We start from the raw sequence: 24,021 nt of genomic DNA, 5'->3' as shown, positions 1-24,021 counted from the left end.
AAAGAACTGCAACCTGGGGCAAGTTGATTTAATTCACCAGTTCTCCTAAAAACGATGTTTGAAAGGAAAGTTTATCTTTTTTTTTTTTTTAATATTTTTATTTATTTCTAGGAGAGAGAGAGAGAGAGACAGCGTGAGCAGGGGAGGGTCAGAGAGAGAGGGAGACACAGACTCCGAAACAGGCTCCAGGCTCTGAGCTGGCAGTCAGCACAGAGCCCGACGCGGGGCTCGAACCCACGAACCGCGAGATCGTGACCCAAGCGAAAGTCGGACGCTTAACCGACTAAGCCACCCGGGCGCCCCTGAAAGGAAAGTTTAGATGCCTCTCCCTTGCCTCAAGAAATCTACCTGTCATTCAGATGTTGAGGACAGGCAGAAATTTCTTCATCTCTTGTTGCTTCAGTGCAGATAAGAAACTTTGATCATTTTCCTTGAAGGCTGAAGCTACTGCTGTTGGCCTCCTGAAAGCAGGGGACAGAATGCCCTAGCACTTTCTGGCTGGTAAGTGACTCCTTGCTGGGATTAAGCTCTGGTTTTTGTTTTTTGTTGTTGTTGTTTTTTTTAATTTTACTTTTAAGCAATCTCGACACCCAACATGGGGTTCGAACTCACAACTCCGAGATCAAGAGTCGTACACTCCACCACCTGAGCCATCCAGATGCCCCAGCTCTGACTTTTTTTTTTTTTTCTTTAAAGGTGAGCCATGACCGGAGCAATGTATTATAAGTAGCACTTGTTAGGACAACAGCGATTAGAGCAATGTTAGATTAGAGCAGCGATTAGAGCTTTTACTCTAATCTAGATTAGATTTTACTCTAATCTAGAGCTTTTACTGTGAGAAGCAGAATTAAGAGGTGAAGAAACATTTTTTTCTTTCTGTGTCTTGGTTTCTCTTGTCTGCACAAGGTCACCCACACATTCAAATAGGAGTGGAGTCTTAGGGTACAGAGGTGTCATTAGTGGAACCCCTGGAGTCAGCACAAATTCACTATCAGGGGAAAGGAAAAAACATTAGAAGTATTCTCCAGGGAGGTAGCCTAGTTATTTCTGTTTTTTAACCAATACCCCAAAATGACTCTACAGCATGACAGAGTTTGGGAATGACTGTTCCGGAAAGCATCCTCTCCTGTGTCGTTTACATAGTTGTACCTCAGACTAGCTGTGCTTGTTCTATTTTTATTTCAGATATTATATTTTATTTTCATTTTTTATATTGTGTACATATCGTGTATAATACAATATAACTATTTTGTATATTGGATCTTTATATTGTATTTCTATTTTGTAATATGATAACATATTAATGTGTATAAGGATTGCTTATTATTTAAAAGATATTGTTGTATCATATATAAGATATTGTTCCAAGGATTATCTCCATTAATTCTCACAATTATTATTTGAAAGAGGTGGTATCATTATCATCCTTTTGTTATTTTTTAACATTTATTTATTTTATTTTGAGAGAGAGAGAGAGAGAACGTGAACCGAGGAGGGGCAGAGAGAGAGGGAGAGAGAATCCTAAACAGGCTCTAAGCTGTCTGCACAGAGCCTGACACGGAGCTCCATCCCACGAACCATGAGATCATGACCTAAGCTGAAATCAAGAGTTGGATGCTTAACTGACTGAGCCACCCAGCCACACCACATTGTATTTTCTTAATAACATGTTTATTGAGATACAATTCACATATCCTACGGTTGGTCCATTTAAAGTGTTCAATTCAATAATTTTTTTCTTTAAGTAAGCTCTAGGCTAAACGTGAGGCTTGAACTCACAACCCCAAGAGCAAGAGTTGCATGTTCTACTGACTGAGCCATCCAGGTGCTCCATCACCATTTTATAGATGAGAAAAGAGAGACACAAAAAAAGCTAAGAAATTTGCCTGAGATCTCAGAGTTAGCAAGTGGTAGGCTGGGATTTATCCCTGACCCTGGCGATTCTGGTGCCTGAGAATTTTTCCTGCTTTTTAGTAGAGTTGACACACCATACATTAGTTTCAGATGTACAGCTTAGTGATTTGATAACTTTTAACTACCACACTGCACTGACCAAAGTGACCAAAAGCTTTTGGAAGTTTGAGGGGAGAGAATTGCATCATCACTAGGCAGCACACAGGTATCAGAGAAGGGCAGGTAAGGAAAGGCCTCTGCAGAAGTCATGGTTAGGAGTTTTTAGATACACATAGGCCATCTGTTTGTGGCCAGGAGCATGCTGGGTTGATTGATGGCCAAGCCTATAGAAATACAGACCTTGCAGAACCCCAGCAACTAGGACAAAGTGTGTGTGTAAGTCACAGGTCCAGTGAGTGCTTGCTTTGGAAGTGAGGAAAAAACAGCATTGATATGAAGTAGCTTTTGGACTTCACCCAGCCTAGGCGTGGGAGGAGGTGCTGCTTCTGATGCCAATGAAATCTAAGGACAGAAGAGGAACAGGTACAAAATGTGCCAAAATAACTCAGAATTCTGATTAAAAGCCTTGCTAGGGGCACCTGGGTGGCTCAGTTGGTTGCGTGTCTGACTCTTGGATTTTGGCTCAGGTCATGATCCCAGCATCATGGGATTGAGTCCTGAATGGGGCTCTGTGCTGAGTGTACAGTCTGCTTAAGATTCTCTCTCTCTCTCCTACTGAAAAGTAAGTAAATAAAATATAAGTCTTGTTACATTTTCTGTTTTGTGAAAAACCTTCCTGTACTGAGAGGAAGGAAGACAAATCCTATTTGAATTGAATGAATTTTCTCTTGGTCGGGGAGCCCAGGGCCATTGTACCCAGTGGAAGGGCTTTTATAATAGTCTGGGCCAGGTGCTTTCAGCTAAAGTTACAAAAGATTATAAGTTAATTGGAAGACTTTTCTAATATATCTTAGGATTCATTGATTCATTTATAAACATTTATCAAGTGCTCTTGATGAAATGGGCTGCACTCTAGGGGATACAGAAAGAGATATCATAAAAGGGGACATAGAAACAAAGAAAAAATGGCCCCAAGAATCTCTCAGTTTGAGTGGCAGAGACAGACAGGAAACCAGCACCAGCTTCACGTGATGTTTCAATCGACATATTTGAGAGTTACCGTGGCATCAGTGAGGCCGGAGCACTTAAAACTTCTTAAGGAATTGGAAAGTCAAGTCCAAGAAAATCCCCTAAAGGGACCTTGTATTATGTCACGAAAGATCTGCAGCTGTCCTGGCTAATGTGGAGGGCGTCTCAGGCAAAGGGGACAGAGTATAACAGAACATGAGGCAAAGGTGGTCCCACAACCCTGTGGGTACTTGTGAACAACCAGAACTAGCCAGCAGGTCACCGAACTCTTAGGTCCTCCTTGGTGGAGTGCTCAAACCTGAGTCTGGAAGCCCTAAGAATCCCAAGCCTGAGTCTGTTGTCAGTATGAAGTCATAGTCCCTGTTTCTAGAGCCTCCTGTGATTCTCTGTAATTTCATACTAATACCACCTGGACAATGGAAGCTATTAAAAGCTATTCAGCCCCTTTTGCAAAATTAGAATTGCCAAGTGGGAAAGGAGCTAATAATATTTCTTGAGCAATCACTGAGTTCCAGGCACCAGGCTAGGTGCCTTCTGGGTTAATGGGACTTTTTTTTTCAGGGGTGGGTGTGGGAGGGGTGGTATTCGCTGCCTTTACCAGAAACTTGCTCACCAAACTGTAGCTGCTTGCCTTAATAATCACTGAGAAACATCCTCTTTTAACTGGAGAGAAGTCATGACTTGTTTTCCCTTGGGTTCTGTTTGCATTTGGATAGATCTCCTTTCCCCAGGAGAAGCCACCTCTAAATCCTCATGCTACATCAGACTTCTCTAAGTGCCCTGTCTCACAGTCCCGCTCCCAGCTGCCACTCAGCCCTCAGGGACTATTAACATTTATTTACATCGACATGGTGGCTCACCCCTTTAAGTGAAAGGATAAACAATTAATGTCCCTGCTTGTGGCCACAGCCTGGCCTTTCTGAGATACCATTAGGACTTGTCTCCGAGAGGGGTGTGCAAAATGGCTGCTCAGACCAAACCTTCACTAATTATTCAGTCAACGATTTGGCAGGTCAGTCAATGGGAAACGATGTACAGTCAGCTGAAATTGATCACACTTCATTTCCCATCAATTGTCAAGCCAAATTGTGGATAAAGTCATAAGTAAAGGATCATTGCCTGCCATTCTTGGGACCGCGTTTCCCTACCCCTTCCACTTACTTAGACCCCAGGCTGATCAATAAAAGTAAGTATTTTGCTCTGACAGAGGTACCCCGTATAAAATGTTTACCACCTTCTGAGATGCAAGGGGCGGGGGGAGTATTTTCTATTCCATAATTGATGTGGCTGCTGCCATATAATCCCCTAACCTTGTCAGGCAGCTCGGATGTGGAGGCTGGATTTTAAATCCCATGATCCATTATGCATCACTTACTTCCACATCTATTACCGTTCCATCGGCCAAATGACAGGATTCCCCATCAGGGCCTCTGAATGTGTGGGGCCCTTCAACTTTATGCCTATGGAAAGGCATGTGGAACTTCACACATGGGTGATTTACAGGCAATTAGTAGGAGGCAGTGGCAGATTTAGTGTAGCTTTTCTGAAAGTTATGAATAAAGGATATAAGGAGGCAGACTTCCCACCCCCCAAAGGCTTGGAGTGATACAGCAATGACTTTTGTGACTTGAGCCCCTGCCCTCTTAGAAGATGTTGTAAAATAGAATGTGTTCTTGACTTAGTTGATGGGCCACTTCCAAAACCTGCCACTGGCCCAGCTGGGTGGGGTCCCCTGGACAGACTGGTGAGTCATAGACTAAGATTTGCATGTGTCCCCTCCCCACTGCCCCCAAACCACTGACCTTTTTCCTTTCACTGTGGGACCTGATGGATCCTTAGGCAGACAAGGCCTCCGGGACCTGCATGTCAGCCACCGGAAAACAACCAGAATGGAATTTTCTGAGAAACACGGCCATGTACAAAAATTATTCACATTTTTCTCACAACGATTTGTGAAGTGCGAAGGGCGGAGTGTTTAAATCTTGACGTTATGGCGTAGGAAGCTAAGGTTTAGAAATTTGAGTGACCTCCTTCATGTGTGGCTACTTCATGACAGAGCTGGGTTTAGATTCTAGGTCTCCAGAGCAAGATATCATTTTTCTCTATAGAATATTTTTTCAGTCAGTAGATTTCAATATACTAATTTTCTTATACATATACACACTCTTTATTCTCTTGTTCTCTCAACACATCTGTATTGAGGCCTGCCCATGTGCTCTGTGCTTATTGTTTGTACTCTCAGGGAGCTCATGGTCTGGGGAGAGAGAACAGCCAGCAAGCAAGGTGACACAGTATGGACAGTACAGAAGCATCCGAAGCCAGGTGCTTTGGGAGTACGGAAGAGGGGAGCCTACTTCAACCTTGGGGGGTGGTATAGCAGAGTTTCTCCTGAGGAAATGGTGTAAAGTCTCAAGGACAGGAAATGACGTAAGGCCTCAAAAAGCCAGACTGAAAGGACTTTTCGGGCACAGAGAGAACAGCATATGCAAAGCCCCAGAGGCAAGACAGATTAACTGGCAGATGGTTGGAGCTCTAGATGCTGGCGAGGATGTGGAGAAACGGGCACCCTCCTACACTGTTGGTGGGAATGCAAACTGCTGCAGCCCCTCTGGAAAACAGTGTGGAGGTTCCTCAAAAAGTTAACAGTAGAACTCCGCTATGATGCAGCAACAGCACTGCTAGGAATTTACCCAGGGGATACAAGAGTGTTGATGCATAGGAGCACATGTACCCCAATGTTCATAGCAGCGCTCTCAACAATAGCCAAAACATGGAAAGAGCCTAACTGTCCATCAACTGACGAATGGATCAAGAAGATGTGGTTTATCTACACCATGGAATACTACATGGCAATGAGAAAGAATGAAATCTGGCCATGTGTAGCAACATGGATGGACCTTGAGGGTGTTATGCTGAGCGAAATAAGTCAGGCAAAGAAGGACAGATACCATATGTTTGCACGTATAGGAGGATTAGGAGGAACTTAACGGAGGACTATGGGGGAGAAGAAGGGGAGAAATGGTGGGGGAGAGGGAGAGAGGCAAACCATGAGAGGCTCTTGAATGCTGACAAAAACTGAGGACTGAGGGATGTGGGGGGGAGGGGGGATGGGCATGGAGAAGGGCACTTGCTGGGATGAGCACTGGGTGTTATATGGAAACCAACTTGACAATAAACTATTTGTAAAAAAAAAAAAAAAAGAAAGAAAGAAAGAAAGAAAGAAAACAAGGTGGGAAAGAGGAGAGGAAGGCTGGAGAGGTTCCAGCCTTTTCACAGAGGAACTTTTAAGCTTGTATTTGGTTGTTCCCACAGAGCCAGGCCTCTGGTACCACCAGCATCCCTGAAGACTGGGGCTCAGCTTCAGCCCCAGCCAAGTTCAGCCTCCTCCTCCTCCTCTTTATCCTCCTGATCCTTGCCCTTCTCTTCTCCCTTCTTCTCCTCCTTTTGTCTGGGAGGAAAGCAGAGGTAGTCAAGCATTTCTGGAGTGGCTACAGCAGAGGTAATGCCTGTTTCCAAGTACACTGTGGTGACTACTCACGGAAACATTTCAGGCACTGAAAAAGTCTTTGTGGGCTGTGATTTGGTGAAGGTCGCTTGCTGCTAGTTGAAGAAAGAGCTGAGATTGGGAGCTGGCCTTCCTGTCCCAGCTGTTCTCACAGTGGAATTTAAACACTACCTCTGGCTTCTTTATATGTCAGTCTTTTCATTCAAAAACTTACTGCGATGCACTCTCTTTTAATTATATTATTTTCTTTTTCAAATTGCTTCACACTGGAGAAAATAACACCATCCTCAAGTCTTCAATAGCCCTACATGGCCAAAAGGGGGATGGGATATTGCACTGAAAATGAGGTCTTCAGCAACTTAAACATGTCCTTCTTAATTGAGCGTAAGTAGTATACTCATAACTGTTTCAAAAACAACGTGGTAGCTTCATTATTAAGACTTACTATTTCTGACTTACACAAGCAATTCAAAAAAGCAAAATTAGCAATGACATGAATGGGACATTATGTGCTATAAGTCCGGGTACGTCATCCAAAAAAGAGAACCTGGGCCTTCTTATGTCAGCTGGAGAACAGGAAGGGAGCCAGCCTGGTCCTGGTTGTGTGTTATCGACTCCATAACCAGGAAAAGACAAAAGGAAAGTAGAGACTGGTACCTTTGCTGCCAAGCAGTAAACTCTGGAGACACTTGTCCTGAGAGCCATTCTTTAAGTACAGGACATCAATTTCTATTTCCTTCAGCATCACAGTGTCAGTGAAGTGGAACAGTGGATGTTTCCACAAGATAGTAAGTGACAGAGAGTCTTATCCTCTCTTCACTGGTGAACAGAGCTGGTAGCATCCTGGTTAGTATGGTTTCAGGGGGTGCAAATGCAGATGTCTCCAGGAACCCGGAAGGAGCTGAAAATATGAGACTGGCCAAGGGGACCGGGAAGGATGCCCTCCCTGCATGTCAGCGCTGCTACTCTGCTCCACCTGACTGGGATCACGAGGGAACAGAGACCCAGTGACCCAGATCCTCTACATTTTCAGGGAAAGCTAAAATTCTGGGTCTTGCATGTTTCTTTTTTATTTTTAAATTAGGAGGCTCCTGATTTTGAAGTGCTACAACCCTTATCTTGTATTCTTAGCTAGTAGGAGGGAAAGTGATAGTTTACTGCATATTATTGAAAGTTCCAACATAGGATTTTGTAGTGTTTGTAAATCTCAATAGTATGAAAAGAGGTGAATGTGTGATAAGGATTTGGTATTAAATACTAAAAACAAGGTTCGGAATGTGGGAGCTATATTGCAGAGTTAATATGTCAAGAGAAATTGTGGCGCCTGGGTGGCTCAGTTGGTTAAGCGTCTGACTCTTGATTTCTGCGCAAGTCATGATCTCGAAGTTTGTGAGGTCAGGTTCTGCACTGAGCATGGGACCTGCTTAAGATTCTCTCTCTCTCTCTCTCTCTCTCTCCCCCCATCTCCTTCCCTGCTTGCATGCACACGTCAGCTCGCTCTCTCTCTCTCTCTCAAATAAAAAATATGTTGGGGCATCTGGGTGGTGCAGCTGTTTAAGCGTCCAACTCTTGATCTCGGCTCAGGTCATGATCTCACAGTTTGTGAGTTCAAGTCCTGCATTGGGCTCTGTGCTGATAGTGCAGAACCTGCTTGGGATTCTGTCTCTCCTCTCTGCCTCTTCCCCACTTTCTCTCTCTGTCTCTATGGCAGTGAAGTCTGCGTGGCACCTCATCAGGGACCCCCCCCTTCTCACTGAGCAGTTTTTGCTTCATTCTGAATCACACTGCTGTCTTCTGTTGTGCAGTGATGGAATAAGAATAAGAGTCTGTTGCACAGAGGTACAGAGAATATCAGAAAGACAAAGGGCAAAAGGAAAGTTCCAGAAAGAGCCGCACTTTGGTAGCACACTCTCTTTTCTTGCATCAGAATTCTCTCTATTCTGTCCTGCCAGGTCTAGCCATTTTGTGGATGCTAATTAGACCTCTTATCAACTGCGAAGAATCCTGACAACAGGTACGAATTCAGAATCACAGTGGCAGCAGCCACCTATGCACACACATGGTGCACCGCTCCAGCTATGATCGTTCATATTCCTCCCAACAACCCCAAGTGATCAGTTTCTAGAGAACTGTTCCTGCGCTCGTTCCACAGATGGGAGCGTGAAGGCTTAGAGAGGAAAAGCCATCTGTGCAGAACACGGGAGGAGGAGGCAGCTCCCAGCAAGGACTCTGGCTCCAAAGCCCCAGATCTTAATCACACCCAAGAGGCCAAGTCTAGCGCTGCACCTTTCAGGGTCTGCGAGTCAGGCTTCACTTCAGATCCAGCATCTGCCGCTGGCGGAGCATCCGTGGAAAAGGAATTTAACCTGTTCCCGGCCTCAGTGTCCTAATCTGTAACAGGGAAGAATTGAAGTGCCTGCCACAAGTTTTGAGGAGGAAGTGAGCTAGATGAGACATACCAGGTACTTGCAAGCATCCAACAAGTGGCTGTGATTGTGGCTTTTGGTCCATTATTGTGCTCTGTTGTATTTCTCACTGAACGTTCAGAAGAAAGAGGCTGCAAAACCATCGTGTCAAGCTGAAAAGCAAGGAAATCACGGAAGAGATGAACAGGACGTTTCCCCAGGGAGCCGGGGATAGGGGCTACAAAAGAGCCCTGTGGCCCTGTCCACTGGACTTGTTGGGTCCTTGAAGCCCTTGGGGAGGCAGTGAAACCACACAAACTCCCTGGAGCTTCTGCGAAGAAAACAAATGCTCTCTCTGCTTCAACTGTTCCACTGTAAAGAAATCACATGCTCGGAAGACAGGGCAGCAGAATACACCCAGTTCTTCCCGAGTGTAATTGGTTTCAGGTGGAAGTATTAACTGTGCCCCTCAGCTTGGTGGCATGGAACACGGAAAGACACGTCCTTTCTCTAGATAAAATTTGAGGAAGGAGAGAGAGGTCCTCCTGCAGCTAAGCAAAGCTGAAGGGGCGTCCTGCTTTGCTGTCACTGCAGAAGCATCTGGGGGCACGGGCGACGTGACTTGGAGCAGGAAAACACCCTTGACTTCTCGAGGACCAGCTTGGTCCAGCCGCGTCCGCTTTTCTCATCACACCCCCTGCGTTCTTGCCGAGGGAGCTGCGCCTTTACAGCTCAGGGCAATAGAGGACCAAAAACAGTTGGTACCAGCAGTTCTGGGGACAGTTCCCCACACTGTCTGGAGCACCAACTCCATTCCCACCTCATGCGAGTCCCGGAGTCTAGCCTGCAGACCCTCTGCCAGACAAATCAGCATGCTGGAGAATGACAGCTGCATCTTGTGTTGACAGTGATCTGAGTTGCAGAAGGTTCCTGAAAGTTCTTGCCCGTTGCAGCTACAGTGCTTCAGGAAGCCAGTTCCTTTTGCTAGAAAACCCAGCCTGGGTGTGCCTGCAGTCCTGGGACATGTTTAAGAAAGCATGTCACGTTGAAAAACTGCCATCCACTCATAGTGACAGAGATGTAGGAGTGGCTCAGATTTCGTTTTCCTCCTCCAAATACCTGTCTTTTACTTTAAACTGGTCTGAAAACTAAAAGGTCTTAGAATCAGACCACAGACATCAGGCCATGTTTCCAACACGACACTATAGCAGGAAGACCCAGGCATGCCTGGGTGGCTCAGTTGGCTAAGGATCTGACTTTAGCTCAGGTCATGATCCCATAGTTCGTGAGTTCAAGCCCTGCATCAGGCTCTGTGCTGACAGCTCAGAGCCTGGAGCCTGCTTTGGATTCTGTGTCTCCTTCTCCCTCTGCCTTTCCCCCTCTCTTGCTCTGTCTCTGTCTCTCTCTCAAAAATAAATAAACATTAAAAAATTAGAAAAAGAAAAATACCCAGACCACAGTCTATATGAAAACCCCTAAGACTGCATTTATACTATCAAAACAATGCAAAGAGTGGAGCTAAGTATCCATATTATTTTGACGACAAAGAAAACTTTAATTGTTCTAATGACATTGAGCAATGGCCTTTGAACTCTCAACTGTAAAGTGGGGGTGATTTTTCAACAGTGGACTCACCTCATGAGCCATTTGAAGTCGATAGGTATGCTTCAGAGGGGATTCTCGTGCTGAACTGACACACTGTGTCTAGAATGTGGTTCTGAGAGGCAGTTGAGGCTGTGGCTTGCATTCATGAGACAGTTCCCACGTATTTGCAGCTTCCTTCTCATTATAGCCCTGTGGTTTGGGAGGCAGTGGGCAATGGTGTGTATGCATTCCTCTCATGGACCGTTATCAGTAACAATCTATTCAAACGTTGGTGTCAAGTCACAAGAATCACTTATTATCACCTGCCAGTCCTGAGGGTTGAGGTTGGTCTCCCTCAAGTTGCTTATATGATTCATACGGTTGCAGTCAGAGAGAGGCTGGGGCTAGAAGCTTTGAAGGCTTTCTCATACCTCGGGGAGCTGTTGGCTGGCTCTCCGTAGGGAGCTGTTGACCAGAGCACCTGCACATGGCCTCTTCATATTGCCTGGCCTTCTGTGTTCCAGGGTCTAGCATTGCACCACAGAGGCAAGCAGAAACCATATCTCCATTCTACCCTACCTTCAGGAATCACCCAGTGACACTTTCCATTCATGGCAGATAAGGCACTAGGATCACCCCATAGTTAGGGCCAATTAAGGAGAATTACACTGTGCCTCTATTTTAAAAAGTTTATTTATTGATTTTTGAGGAGGGAGGGAATAAGCAGAGGAGGGGCAGAGAGAGAGAGAGAGAGAGAGAGAGAACCCCAAGCAGGCTCCACACTGTCAGCACAGAGCCTGATGCAGGGTTCGATCCCATGAACCGTGAGATCACAACCGAAGTGAAGTCAAGAGTCAGACCCTTAATCAGCTGAGCTACAGGTGCCCCCAGATTGTGCCTCTTGATAAAGGAGCATCAACAAATTCCGGGATAGGAAAAACGTCCAGTCTTTTTAAAAAAATTTTTAATGTTTTATTTATTTCTGAGAGAGAGAAAGAGAGACAGTGTGAGCAGGGGAGGGTCAGAGAAAGAGGAGACACAGAATCCAAAACAGTCTCCAGGCTCTGAGCTGTATGTCAGCACAGAGCCCGACGCAGGGCTCGAACCCACGAATCGTGAGATCATAACCTGAGCCGAAGTCAGAAGCTTGACCAACTGAGCCACCCAGGCGCCCTGGTCTTTTTTAAAAAGTAGTCAACCCAACTGCCCTTTTCAAAAGTAGTCACACTTTTCCTCCATTCCCTTCCCATCCACTCAAGTCCTGAGGAGTAGCAACTCAAATAAGCCAACCAGCATCCAACCACAACCAAACTGGCTGGGTCTGGAGGATGATGCTTTGATTGTTTCCAAAGAAGAAGCTCTCATTGAAACCAGAGTGCCAGTTCCTCTCCCAGAAGCCTCAGAAATAAGCAAATGATCCTCAAGTGGTACAGGTGAGACTGCTGTGCGGTAATGACTATTACATTTTGCTGCCACTGTGCCCAGAGTCAGGCTGCCGGATGTGATGTGTACGTCTCCTTGCACCCTCTCAAAGCTAAGCTGTCGGTGATACCCATTGTCTGAGAGGCTGCATTGCTCATGTGAGCCTTTGTCCCCGGTAACAGCTCCTGTTCATCAATATGATACATTGCACTCTGATTTTCTACTTCTGTCTTTCTTTCTGGATATTCCTTTCTCCTCTCTGATTGCTTTTTCTTCTTAGACCATTACTCTACTTGATAGTGCCAGGTTATCATTGGATCCCATCTCCCTCTCCAATAAGCCTGTGATTGATACTAATCTTCCTCGTGGGACACATTTTATAGGATGCACAGTGGAAACCACTCTCTAAATCTTAGCTTTATATGTGCTGACAGTTTACAAGGTTGCACCTCACACTCGTCTCAGGAGGCTTAAGGGGAAATTTGAGAACCGTGTAATCAGACCTCCTAATAAGAACAGAAATGGCTTTCATATGCAGATGCCGCCATGCCATTCAGCAGTCTGTGCTATGCCCCTCTGTCTTTTTTTAAAAAAGAATTCTCCAAAATGCACACCTAATGCTATTTGGGACATGGCAGGCTCCTAGAAGCCCAGCATGCATCCTTTCTTCTGAGGAGAGTGGTATTTTAATTACTCTAATAAAAGCTTTCTTTTGCCATCAGTTCCATAAAAACAAAAAATTACACCTCACTGAAGCAGCAGCTTGGTTACATGATGTAACTGCACCTTTCCTAGGAAATCCTGAGAGATTGACAGACATGGTGTGTTACCCTCTCCCATTGACAAATGCTTGGGTATAACTTTATTTTTGCAGACCCAAGAAAGTGTTTTGTAAAAAAGTTGATTCCTCCTGTGAACTTTGTAACCCTAAAGTGTGCAGGTCATGGGAGCCTATGTAACCCAGTGTTTGCCTGCACTCGTATTAGAGTCTGAGTGTTCTTCAAATGAATATCTGTATCCAGAAAATAGAGGTACGTACTGGACGCAAAGCTGTGGGGTTTTTTTTTTTTTTAAGTTTATTTATTTTGTAAGAGAAACAGCATGAGTGGTGGAGGGGCAGAGAGAAAGGGAGAGACAGGCTCTGGGTTGCCAGCGCAGAGCCAGATGTAGGACTCAAAGTTATGAAATCAGGAGATCATGACCTGAGCCTAAACCAAGAGTCAGATGCTTAACTGACAGAGCCACCCAGGCACCCCTGAACTCAAGCAACCCAAGCTTGATTCGTGATTCATTAATTAGTTTCCATGAAACTCATGGAGGGATGTTTCTGTCTTTTAAACTTCAGTATGGTCATGCTGTGGACCAGGAAAACTAATGGTTATGAAAATTGGGTTTGTTTTTTATTTAAACTTAAAAATTTAGACTGTTCTACCCATGGAGAAAATAAAGATACAAAAACTTTGCTCTTCTGAGTAGCTGGGTTTCCCTACCAATCTGGTTCCCACATCTGATCATACCTCCGCTCTGGGTGGACCCCTTGAGAAGAGAAGACATCTCACAACCCCTCTGGTTTTCTTCTTTCTTCCTCCTACATCTGTGCTCTTTCTGAATAAATATTTCTGGGCAAATTGAGTGTTATGGGCTGACATGTATTCCTCCCCACCTCATATTCATATCTGCATGTTGAAGTCTTCACCCCCAGGACCTCAGAGCGACTAGTTGGAGATGGGGCCTTTCAAGAGGTAATTAAGTTAAAATGAGGTGTTCAGGGTGGGCCCTAAATCAGTCTGACCAATGTTCTTAGAAAAAGAGGAGATTAGGGCACTGACAACAAGGAACAAGAGATGGCCATGTGAGGACACAGAAAGGAGGGGGCCACCTGCAAGCCAGGGAGAGGGGCCTCAGAAGACACCAAACCTGCTGACTCTTTGATCTTGGACTTCTGGTCTCCAAAACTGTGAGAAAACAAATGATCGCTGCTTAAGCCCCCCAGTCTGTGGTGTCTTGTTATGCAGCCCTGGCGACTGAATGAACACGTGGGGAGCTTTGCCTGCCTACAACAGGAAAGTGCCTTGTCATTTGTAAGCATAGCTCCGTGCAAGGCAACAGTGGCCCAGTCTCCTGATTTGAGTTGAGGCTGTGGCATTCCTTGCTTTCAGGATGTAAACGATAAACAAAGCTAGACAATGGTTGAAATGGTAAAGGTGCTGATTTAATAGGGAAACCACGAGAAAGTGTCCAATATGAGCTGAACTCAACTTCAACTTGTACAGAGATGATAGGACATTTTATTTTATTTTTTAGAAAAAAATTTAAGTTTATTTATTTTGAGAGAGGCGGAGAGAGAGAGAATCCCCTCTGCGCTGACAGCACAGAGCCTGACACAGAGCTTGAACCCATGAACTGTGAGATCATGACCTGAGTTGAAATCAAGAGTCCGACGCTTAACCAACTGAGCCACCCAGGCACCCAGACAGGGCATTTTAAAGGGAGAGTGAGGGTCCCAGGATGGGAACATGGGGGGCTCAGTAGATTCAGGGAGTGAAAAACTACAAAAATCAGGAAAGGGGGGCTGGGCCATGTGAAATCCACTTGTGTCTGTTAAATGGGACTGAAAGAAGTTAGACTCCCACCTCCTACAGTGACTGGGAGACAAGGGTCTTCAAATGTTGGCTGGAACAAACTATATTCTTTTGGAGGCCGTGGGTTTTCTCAGGCAGGCACTTCAAGGGGAGCTAGGATCATCCTAGGGATGCAGCCTTGAGCAGGAAGAAATGGTTAGTATTTGTTCATCTTTATAAGCCAAGGTTGACAGGCCTCATCGAGAAAAAAGGCTCTTTGGAGCTGGCTGGCATTTGATCAAGGAGAGACTCCTTGATAAGGGCCACCAGAGTCAGGCATAGCCTAGGCGCGGCGGGCAGGTGCTGTTCAAGTCCTTCCAGCACAGGCTCCCGATGAGACGCATTACAAGTAACCAGAGGTCTGTGCTGATGCAGTGGCATCAGTCATGGAGCCCCGAGCAGTTCTGAACAGTGGGATGACACTCACCTGGAGGGCCTCTCCATAAAAGCAGACCTGAAATCTGGGGCAGGCTCAGAAATCATGGCCACAAATGAGGCGGGGGACTTCAAGGTTAGAATTTAGAGCTGGTGGTTTTTTACTGTACCCGCCGCACTCTATTATGCTGCATTTACACAGCACAGGCAAAGTGAGAGGCCAAGCATGGGGGGATGGCAGAATTGGGACATTGCAGAGACAACTAGAAAAGCATGAGCCACAAAGCAAGTGGAACGTTGTTTTTTGTTTGTTTGTTTTAATGCAAGTAATTTGGGTCTCATAGGCAAGTGGCATATGCTAATGCTGACCAACCACAGCCCACATGGGCCAGGGTCACCGTCAGGACTGCGTGTCTGAGAGAGCCCAGGCCTCCGGCTACAGCCTGACGCAAGGCCATAAAGCAAACGACTGTTTGGTTCAGGTGGGCTTAGGAGCCTGGAGGCTTCCCCTGCATCACAATGCTGATACCTCAACACTGGCCTGGATCAGTTTCCCCAGAAATATTCCCATAACACCCTATGCTTTTCTTTCATAGCATTAACTACGGTTTGTAACCATGTACTTGTGCAATCATCTGACATTTGTCTTCCCCACTAAACCATATGTTTTATGAAGGCAGAAATAATGGCTATTTTACTTTACATTGACTTCCCGGTACCTAATGTGGTCCTAATGTGCACAAGCTTATGCTCAGGAACTACTTGCTGAGTGAACGAATGAATGAATGAATGAATGAATGAATGAATATGACCTGAAGCCGTCAGAGCCTCATTTCTGGTATGGACTATTGTGGGATGCATGGAAGGTCAAGGTCAAGAAGTAGCATCCTCCCAGGGGTAACTGAGAAGCCCCTGCCCTCACCTGGCCTCAGGGCATGCAGTGACAGGTGTGGATTAGGAGAGCATCTCCCTCTGAAAGGCCAAAGAAGATCTCAATGGCAGAGTCTGATTTTGACAAAGACTTTGACATGTGAGACCCAAAAACTCTAAAGAGAAGAGGAACAGGGGAGACCTGGCCAGAATATGGTCTTTTTTCAGAGAGTCCCTAGTCCTTGCAGGCAGGAGAAGGTGCCACGTGCCACGCTGGGGGCAGAGTAGCAGCCTCCAAGCCTGCTGTCACAGAGCAAAGACCGTCACAATGTGCATAACGCCAGATCCCCAGCTGCCCAGTGCAGGGATTCACTTCTTATCCTCAGACTCCATCTGCTGCGACATGCCTTTCTATGTCACCGCAACACTGGTCAGGTCATCTCCCAGGCCTCTCTGCCCTTTCTACGTCTGTATCCTACCTCTGGTCCCTGGCTCTTTGTGGCATGGACATCAGTAGGCAATGCAAATTACTGAGAAAGCCTCATAGATTCTGAAATTTCTCTTGCGTGTGCGCTCTCTCTCTCTCTCTCTCACACACACACCCCACTCCAAGGATGCTAAAATGCCTGAGATTTCACTACACTCACTCTTTTGCCTTAAGGAATTAAAGAGATTACAACTGAACCTTTCTTACACCTGGACAAAATTTACTTTGTGAGAATCAGTTTTCTCTGGGGACCTAGAATAGCCTAGTAAAACATGGGTCATGGACTAGATGGATTTTGACCAGGAAATGTGGTTAGGATGTGGTCTGGAACATGGGGTGCTTTAGTAGCCACAGTGACGTTCTTGGGTGGCCAGGGGGCAGCCAGCTGTACTGTGCTGGGTACGCAGTAGGGGAGAAAGTGGGGGAGGGAGGAAGCCAAAAGGAAGACAGAGGACAGCGAGGCCACAGCTGCACACACTGGGTCAAGATCACCTGCTGCTCCCTCATGCTGCTCCCCCACCCCCCGCCTCCAGGCAGGTACTCTCTCCCTGTGGACTACAGAGCACCTGTGCCAAGACCACTGGCCCAGAGGCCACTGCCCTCAGTGGATGGTAAATAGTAAACATGTAAATACAGGGAGAGGGGCTCAATCTTCTATCATGGAGCTCATTTCCAGAGGGAGGAGGACACTTGTCCAAACTCTTTTCAGGAAAGAACATTACCCCTCAAGATCTTCTCCTAAGAGACAGGTGCTTGTCCAAACTATTTTCAGGGAAGACTGTTATCCCCCAAGAATTTCTGTTAGGAGAGGGCATTGCACAATGGGGAGGAAACTGGGCTGCAAGTTTTAATGCGAATTCTTATGTCCCTGCATTGACACTGACTCACTGTGTGACCTTGGGCAAGTTCCTTCACCTCCTGGAGAGGCCCTTTCTTTCATGTAAATGTCATGCCACCTTTGACTTGTTTGCTGCCAGTTTTTGCAGGAAAAAGCACCTTGGGAAGTGTGACTAAGGAGAGTCTCCTAGCCTCTTAGCCAGAGGAAGGGACTTTCATGCTCAGGCCCTGTGAACACTTTGGATCAGCTCCTCTCATGTTAATTCCCTCCTTCTTCTTACCAATCCTGCTGTCTCTGTATAAGGGCACAGCATGGCAGAGCACATATAAAATTGCTTTCTAAAAGGCACACTCACGTGTCCCGGCTGGGATGCCTTTGTGTAGAGCTGGGCTGATTCATCTCAGAGGTCTAATTCTAGCCTTGGCACTGGCTTGCAGAGGCATCATTAGGAGGGCTTGGGAGGGCAGCATCAGTGACTCTCCACGGTGGGGCAAACATAGCCCTGCCTCCATGTGCCAAGGAGAAGCGTAATGTCCAGCACGCTTCAAAGTCAGCAGAGAGGAGAAAGCAGGTGTTCCCCACTGTGCATGTTTTCCTATCAGTTTACTATCTGTGTGCAGCCCCCTTGATGGTAGAGATACTGCCTGGTTAGCTCGCTCTCATGTCCTTTGCATGTGGAATGGCACGGGAACATAGTAAGCTACTAAGAAATGGATTTTGAGCCAACGAATGAATGGCAGTGTGCTTGGTACAAGTGCGATGCTGCAGAGCCCAGTCCTAAGAGTCTGGCTCTCACCCCCAAGGCTTCCCCTAAACTGATCAAGAGCAAGACAGTCAGAGGTCCTGGGCCCTGGCACAGTGGTTCGGGTGATCATTTGCTTCAGTGTGAATGTCCCCCAGGTGGTAGAAGGAAGTGTGAAAGGAGTGGTGCTGACAAAGAGTTCCCTCACCTTCACTCCAAAACAGAAAGTAATAAATGTTAGTGACATCAAGGAGAGCAAGAAGGGGTCAGTTCCCGCTGTGCACCGGTTATGGGTCTTTTCACGGGTCTATAATGTAACTGACCCCAAAAGATACATTCCCTGACCTCTAATCATTTACAACAAAAACAAGTGTTACCTTTTATACTGACGATGGGTTAAAATGTGTTCCGGTTCCTTTATACTTCACTATGATGCTTATGACCCAGGACCTGAACTGGGACAGGGATGAAGGTTTACTTCGGTTTCCCATTGGCCTCTTCCAAAGCCTGGAAGCGTAAGCTTGACATGAGTGACCATTCATTGAGATCTACTGTGTGTCAGATACTAGATGAGACAACATCCCCAAGGTATTTGTAGGCTAACAAGGGCCCCTGGCAAATAAACCATAGTTATAACAGGGCTGCAGGAATTCAGGTGAGTGATGGTGGAGGGCTGAATGGGGGTGTTCCCAGTGGGAACGGAGAGAAGTGACAGAGTTGGGAGAACTTGAGGGGAAGGATGCCAAGCCTTAATTAGTAATGGGTGCTTGAGGCAGAGAAGGAGAGGGAAAGTTAGTATCGCTCCCAGGTTTGTGGCTTGGGCAGCAGAGTGGGGCTCCTCACCACTGAAGAGGAAAAATGGCAGATTGGGGGAGATGGAAGATGAGTCCAGCTTTAGATGGATTGAAGGTGAGGTTCCCACGTGCCACCGAGGGAGAAAATTTCATGAAGAAGTGGACTTGTTTAATACTAGATGTCATAGATGGAATGGAAGAGTTTCACTGTTTTAGTATTTTTAAACACCGATAATGTTCTAAAAAGACCCCTCCTTATATGAAGACTGATCTGCAGTCCTGGCATCCCTCCTAAGTCTTATTTTTGAAACAAACATCACATCAGCCCTGAGTGCAACTGAAAATGAGCCGAGCCAGAGCAGTGGGGAATATGGTCTGTCTGGCTCTGTATTTACCAGTGCCCTTCTTCAGTGACCCCTGCTCCAGCTTCCTGCACTGTCAGCTCTGAAGGATATTTAGTCTTCCCATCATCAAATTATTTAACCCTCCCACGGCCTTTCAAGACAAATCCGGAGTATCTCAGACATCTCACCTCAGGCATGTCCAGGAATAAGCACAGAAGGTGAAAGTGTCCCCCTCTCCTCAACCTGGCCAGAGAGTCTCACCATGTCTCATGCCTTCAAAGCCGAAACAAAACTCCCTAAGAAAACAGGTCCCCCTGCTCAAGGGGTGTTCAGTTTCACTGGAAAACACTGAAAAACGATCAGAGCCTCTTCGAACTCAGGATAGATACAGATGGTCCCCAACTTACAAAGGTCCACCTTAAAATTTGTTGACCTTATAATAGTGTGAGAGCAATCCACATGCAGTAGAAAGCCTACTTCCAACTTTGAATTTTAATCTTTTCCTGGGCCTGCCGTATGTGGTATGATGCTCTCAGGTAATGCTGGGTAGTGACAGATCCTAGTCATTCGCGTGATCACCAGATACACTTAGAGCCATTCTGTGCCCAGACAACCATTGCTTTTCGCTTTTAGTACCACATCCAGTGAATAACATGAGGTATTCAACACTGCATTATGAAACAGGCTTTGTGTGAGATGATGTTGCCCAGCTGCAGGCTAATGCAAGTGCTCTGAGCACATTTAAGGTGGGCGAGGCTATGCTACTGTGTTCAATTGGTTAGGGGCATTAAATGCATTTTTGGCTTATGAAATTTTCAACTTGGGTTTAAAAGGTTTATGTGTAGGTACTTCTTCATAAGTGAAGGAAGATCTGTATTTATTTTTTAATGTTTATTTATTTTTGAGAGACAGAGAGAGTGTGAGCAGGGGAGAGGCAGAGAGAGAAGGAGACACAGAATCTGAAGCAGTCTCCAGGCTCTGAGCAGTCACCACAGAGCCCAATGTGGAGCTGAAACTCACGAACCTTGAGATCATTATCTGAGCTGAAGTCGGCTGCTTAACCAACTGAGCCACCAAGGGGCCCCGGAATATCTGTATTAAAAAAAAAAAAAAAAAAAAAAAAAAAATTTGTCATTCTCTGAGTAGAATTCAAGCTATAGGAAAACATAGTCTTCTAAGCAAATAGTGAGTAAATGGGAGGAACTGGGTGGTTCAGTTGGTTAAGCAGCTGACGCTTGGTTTTGGCTCAGGTCATGATCTCATGGTTTGTGAGATGGAGCCCCACATAAGGCTCCATGCTGAGCATGGAATCTGCTTAAGATCCTCTCATTTCCTCTCCTCTTGCCCCTCCCCCCTCAAAAAACCACATGAGTAAATGGAAAAATGAAATCCAATTCTGGCAGCTTTAGAAACTCATGTATTCTTCCATTCAACCAGTAGTTATTACACATCTTCTGTATTTAATTGAGCCACTTTGCAGGACAGTATGGGACACAAAAATGGAGAGTTCCTCTGCTTCCCAAGGAGGTGACACATGACTGGTCAAGATTGGTGAGGGGCACCTAGGTGTCGGTTAAGTCGGTTAAGCGTCCAACTTCGGCTCAGGTCATGATCTCATGGTTTATGAGGTCAAGCCCCACATCAGGCTCTGTGCTTACAGCTCAGAGCCTGGAGCCTGCTTCAGATTCTGTGTCTCACTCTCTCTCTGCCCCTCCCCGATTTGCACCATGTCTCTCAAAAATGAATAAATGTTAAATTTTTTTTTTAAAAAGATTGGTGGAGAAGTAATTTGCAGTATGAAGTGGGTTATATTGATGGCAGAGAGCAGGCCAAGGGCCCTCTGTGAATTAACTCATTGAACCCTCACAGTCTTATTAAAATAGTTTCTATAATTGTCTTTATTTTATAGATGAAGAAATTAAGGCACAGGGAAGGTGAGAAATTTGCCGAAGTCGGCAATTGGTAAGTGATGGGATTTGAATTCAAGCAGTTGTTGGAATGAAGGATAATTTGTTGATCAGTTGGCCTTGACATAGGACCCTAAGTTATGGTAGGCTTTAGTGACTAGAGTCATTCCAGAAGGAGGCTACTCTGTGGGCAAAGACAAGGACATAACATTTGAATAAATGAGTGGTGGTCCCATTTGATGAGTTCGGAGTTCTTGAAATGGATCAGTAAAAAATAATATATAAAGGGTCACTTTTAGAAATGCAGACTTCCTAGCGTGCCTTGGTGGCTCAATCGGTTGAGCATCTGACTCTTGATTTTGGCTCAGATCATGATTCCAGGGTCGTGGAGTCTGCTTAATTCATTCTCTCTCTCTCTCTCTCTCTCTCTTTATCTCTCTATCTCTCCCACCCTCCCTGCCCCATCTCCCATGGTATATATATATTGCAGACTTCTCTCTACAGGTAATAGGGAGTTATGGAAGATCTTTTAGCTGGAGTGATATGATCAGAGTTATACTTTAAAAAGAAAATGTGGTTCTTATACTATAGCCACTAAGTAAGTAGACAAAAAAAGAACATTTTCTGGCTGCATAATAGAATAATTAGTTATACTGCCTGCTTTATAAAATATATAATAGTTCCAAAATGATGGTTTCTTTATCATTGCTCACTTAGTCAAAAAAGTAGGAGTTCCTAACATCTCTGATTTAAGCAATGATTCAAGGAATTGGTCTTCTTTCAATCTTTGGCTTTGCCGTCTTTGACAGGTGATTTCCAAGTTCCCTGTGCCGTGTTTATCAAGACCTCAGAAGGGGCCAGAGAGTGGAGAAGGCACCTGCTTCTTAAGTTCTCCGATGACCTCTGCTCCGATTTCATTGGGAGGCTCAAGACCCGCTTAGGGGCACGGGGACAAGGAATGTGACTTGTGACCGAGCAGCCACTTCCATCTATGACTACACTGGGGAAAGGAAACATGAATTTTGGTGAAAGTCTATCACACCTGAATGAGGAAAAAAAAGCTTATTTACCCTTCAGCAATAACTTTTCAGAGCAGTCTAGCACCTCACTTTGAAGCATGGTTGAGGAATGAGTTTTATGAACAAATGAGGCTTAAAATAAAATAACATAAGCATAGTCCCTTTTAACACCAAATTGTATTTGTCTAAATTATTCTTGAAGGTTCCAAATTGATTTTATACATTCCTACCTAAGTGAACAAAGCTTAACTTAATTTAAGCTTTTCTTGATGATTTAGGATCCCCATTATGAATGTCACTTATTATAATGCAGTGTGTTGTATGCAGATGGCTTTTGAGTGGTGTGGAAATATTTGTTTCCGCACTGAATGCTTCCAGAATTCTAGGCTGGTCTGAATTTTCTCTTTAGTCTTCCTGTCCCCTTAAGAATTGTTACAGTCACTGTGTTGTCTCAGTGCCTCTAATGTCTATGTTTTCCAATGCTTTTTGCATTCTCCCACCATCCTTGTCATCTACTGGTTGCTACCTGCTGTAGATTTTCTTTCTTCTTCTCTCCAGACCCTTCAATCTTCTTTTCTTTACAAATCTTCCACTCAACTCTGTTTTGTCTGTTCTAGTGGACGGAGCATGCCCACACTTGGGAGTGGGATTGACCCAGCTGCCAAACAGGCTGTGCCTTAGAAAGTCTAGGACCTTTAACAATTTAACCTTGAACCTCTATTTCCTCAAATATAAGCCAAGGTGGGAGGTAATATGAACCTTGCCAGTTTACTTTAGAATTTAACTGAGGTCGTAATGATTATAATAATATAAAAAGTTTCTTGATGACAGTTGGTGGTCATTACTGTTGTTATTTTGGCACTTACAGGGCCAGGTTCTTAGTAGCACTATCAATAGAAATAAAACAATCCACAGGATTCCAGGGAGTTGGAATACAGTATGAACGAAGGAAGAGCTAGAATAGAGGAGACATCTCCACTGAGTAGAACTGAAGCCACGAGTCAGGATCCTGAACGTCTCCAAGGAGTTAGGGATCTGCTAACATGCTTGAGTGTAATCTAGAAAGAGATCTGAAAATATGGACAAAGTCAAAAGAGGAGTATCAAGAAAAGAAGGAGACTGGATAAAAATCTTCTCTGGTTCTGTTTTGTTTTGTCCAAAAAAAGGCACCTCTTCCAAAAAAAAAAAAAAAAAAAAAGAACTGAAACTCTCTTCAGCGATCAATGCTACCTTCATCCACTCCCAGGCTTCTTGAAAAAGCCCAGAGCTTCTTGCTGGGAACAGCTTCCCTGCATTTTACAACCTCGCCAGGTCGAGGCGTAGCCAGAGGAGTGAAGGCAGTTGCATCCTGGGCAGCGGGCCCAAGAGTTTCCATTACACAGAGAGTAGGTACTTAATAACTAGGTATTGAGCAAATGAAAAGGGAAAAGAAGAAAAGGTGATTTTTCACTAATACAAAGTAAGTAATTCTGTGGCCCAGAGGATGCATGATGTTTAGCAAATTAAAGCAGGTGGCAAAGTACCTCCCTAGTGTGTACATCACAGCTAATGTCCATCAGTGGTCAGCAAATGAGTATACTGTGCCAGCATCAATAATCCTGTTCTTGGCTTTGTGCTTTATTTATTTAACTAATGGCTGCCTTACTGGTAGCGCATCATGATGGTGTTTACTGAGCTTGGCAAAGTTAAAAATTATGATTTTGTTTACTTGTGTGTTTCCAGCTGGGGTGCTGAGTTGTTATTCAGGCTGCTGATGACCATTCTTCCACTCTCGGAGCCCCTAAAGTAGGCAGTTCAATAAACAAGCCATCAGCTCGAGAACCAAAGTGTCAACACTGACACAATCTGGTTATTTGCTACTTGGCAGTAGTCAGTGTCCAGAGCCTCAAATAATGACTCATTTTGAAAACTCCCTTATGCTTAGATAATAAAGTGAATAGAATGTAAGGCTACAGTGATCAGTTCAGTTTGTACTACTCAGCTTCTGTGAGAAGATTAAGTATATGCACTAAATTAAATATTTGATTTTAGATGATTGTGTCTCTTGGTCTATACTTGGGCACACC

General features: G+C 45.1%; 1 long non-coding RNA gene across 1 annotated transcript; it reads left to right on the top strand.

Annotated features, from left to right (window-relative positions):
- Nucleotides 1–4,058: 4,058 nt before the first annotated feature.
- LOC120248646 lies at nucleotides 4,059–22,103 on the top strand. The gene is made up of 4 exons (XR_005532637.1): nucleotides 4,059–4,228; nucleotides 6,820–6,931; nucleotides 20,939–20,991; nucleotides 21,746–22,103. It is a non-coding gene; the product is annotated as an uncharacterized LOC120248646 (long non-coding RNA).
- The last annotated feature ends 1,918 nt before the right edge of the window (nucleotides 22,104–24,021 follow it).

This window comes from Hyaena hyaena, unplaced genomic scaffold (assembly GCF_003009895.1).
Source record: "Hyaena hyaena isolate Hyena2069 unplaced genomic scaffold, ASM300989v1 scaffold_601, whole genome shotgun sequence".
NCBI lineage: Eukaryota > Metazoa > Chordata > Mammalia > Carnivora > Hyaenidae > Hyaena > Hyaena hyaena.
This window is presented reverse-complemented; position numbering and strand designations above follow the sequence as displayed.